Source organism: Osmia lignaria, unplaced genomic scaffold (genome assembly GCF_051020975.1).
Source record: "Osmia lignaria lignaria isolate PbOS001 unplaced genomic scaffold, iyOsmLign1 scaffold0043, whole genome shotgun sequence".
NCBI lineage: Eukaryota > Metazoa > Arthropoda > Insecta > Hymenoptera > Megachilidae > Osmia > Osmia lignaria.
Genome location: NW_027478184.1, coordinates 287,501 through 290,000, shown reverse-complemented (window position 1 = coordinate 290,000; position 2,500 = coordinate 287,501). Strand labels below are relative to the sequence as shown.

General features: G+C 44.8%; 1 non-coding gene across 1 annotated transcript; it reads left to right on the top strand.

The window, feature by feature from the left end:
* Positions 1-744: 744 nt before the first annotated feature.
* On the top strand, positions 745-899 carry LOC143307066 (5.8S ribosomal RNA). The gene has a single exon (XR_013064303.1). It is a non-coding gene; the product is annotated as a 5.8S ribosomal RNA (ribosomal RNA).
* Positions 900-2,500: the final 1,601 nt, after the last annotated feature.

Here is a 2,500-nt window from a genome sequence, read left to right as displayed (position 1 = left end):
GAAACTCGCGGAGGCGAAGAATTGTTAAAAGTTTACGAAGCGTCTAGGAGTGGTTAAAACTGAGAGAGTTGAAACTACGATGTATTAGAACGAGCAACCGTCGAAACTTTGTTTTCGCGACGTTCTTTTCGTCGCTCTCGTCCCCACGCTCCTACGCTTTGGTTGTTTCTTTGCCATCCGTGTTGCGATAAAAAGATTTCTCCATTGTCCAAAAAGGACGGATCGAGATTCCTCTTTCGAGAGGGAGAGAGAGGTACTTGCGGGTAACCTGGAATCTACGAAACACGCACCGTGGTAAGATTCGTGCGTCCGCCTGATCGATGTGTGTTGTTTACGGACCGGCTGAGAAGCGACGATAGCGAGTCTTTGAAAAACTATGTGTCCATTAGTTAGACCGATCGTCGCCGGCCGTGTGTCTGTTCGAATCTCGCAACCCACGATTCAGCGACAGGACGCGCGCTCGCATTCCTTGTGTGCGTTCGTACTTTTCAAGGTTTTTAAATGTACTTTACGCCCGACCGTCGAGAGGAGCGTGCCACTGGGCGTTTCTCCGACGGTTTCCGTCCTTGGACGCGATCGTGTCGTCAACGATCGAACAAACAAACAAATACGTTGGCGACGCCCGAATTCGCTCTCCCGCACGCGCCGGGTGGGAGAGTGATGTGGGTATCGAATGTGATGCGTGTTAATAATGAAAATAACACTCTAAAGATCTAAAGAGTTTGAAATACAAAATTTTACGATTACCCTGAACGGTGGATCACTTGGCTCGTGGGTCGATGAAGAACGCAGCTAATTGCGCGTCAACGTGTGAACTGCAGGACACATGAACATCGACATTTCGAACGCACATTGCGGTCCACGGATACAATTCCTGGACCACGCCTGGCTGAGGGTCGTTTTCTTAACAAAAGACTGCTTGCGTTTGCTTCTCGAAAAAAGAGTAATTCATTTCTTTCTAAACATCTCGCCGTCGTTCAACGAAAGTAGAACGTTTCGGAGCGGGATTATCGAACGAAATTGAAAGAATGAATGAACGATAAACAAAGAAAGAGTCGCAACGTACGAGCGATAGTTGGGCAGTTCGTCGGCGTTTGTCGTGGAAACGATGTGACGAAAATCGCAACCGATACACTAAATGCAGGCCGTTAAAGGAGAGAAACAAATTTCGAAATATCTCTTCGAACTAGCGCAAGTGCGTCACGGCGCGCGAGTCGTTCGTTAAAATTTATAAACGACCGCCCGTGAAAGCACCGAGTTCTCGGAAGATAATCTATAAAGATTCTCCATCCTGCTGGAAGTTATCGGATCGGCGCGATTGTTCACTTGTAGAAATCCACGCTCCCGACGTTGCCAGAAACGATATTTACGAAAGGTGTGTCAAAAATAAACGAAAGAAGCTCTCCTATAAATTTAGAAAAAGCAAACGAGTGAAATGTTTGAGATGATAATTTGCTGAAATGCAAGCTCGAATAGCCCCAGGGTTTCGAATGATTCCCCGCGCTTTATACATCTCTCTGTTTACAAACGGTGTATAAATGAAAGATCGCTTCAGATGGGTCGTCGCTGTTTGACGCGCGATGCTGTTCCTTTTTTTTTGTCTGTCTGTGCGTTTAGCTTCGCTAAACAAGTTAAATGGTTAAAAAGCGTCGAAAAAGCGAATACACACGCGACAAGACAAATCTAACGAGTAAAGGAACGCTCCGCTCCAAGATAAAAATGGTTGTTTACAATCAATACAGCGTTTCGGTACCCCTGATCGTAGTCTGAAACTGTGTAACAAAAGAGAGGAAAGCGAATGGTGAAGGAACTTCGAAGCCTCCGTGGCGTGGCTAGAACTTGTGATAAAAGTATGTTTGCAGCAATTATGCATGCTCCCGTTAAAACAGCATTTCAATGTCTCGCATGGCTTAAAGCTCTAGGAGGCTTCAACATTTAGAATACATACGGACTACTTCGTTTGTTAAAGATAAGCGAAGACCGCGCGACCATCGCTCGGTCGTCCAGTCCTCGAAAGTTTTGTTGCGTTCCAAAGAAGAGACAAATGGGGTTTACCCTTGCGCTAAGGGGAGAAGAAGAGAAAAGCAGTTGTTAAATCTAAGAGGTGTGTGGAGTACATCGCGTGTTGGTTAAAATTGTTAAATGAAGTATACGCGAAATGTTCTCTCGCTCTTGCTTTTCCTCTTGCTTCCGTGGCGCTCGAAAAGAAGGGATGATAAATAAAGAAACCTATTCGAAATCTCTTGTGGAACAAAAAATAATACGGACGGACGTTAAAATTGAACCGAGACGAAATGGATCGTCTTGCGAGTTGTCTTCGCTTTGAAATTGTTAAAAATTGATAAAAGCAATACGACGAAGCTGCAGTCCGCAAAATGTTTGAAGCAAAAAGGAAATAACACGAAAATTATGGGAACGTCGTGTCTCAACTTTTTTTTCCCTCTTGTGCTCGTTTCATCGAACGATAAATACAAACATTTTGAAACGAGAGAGGAGGAAA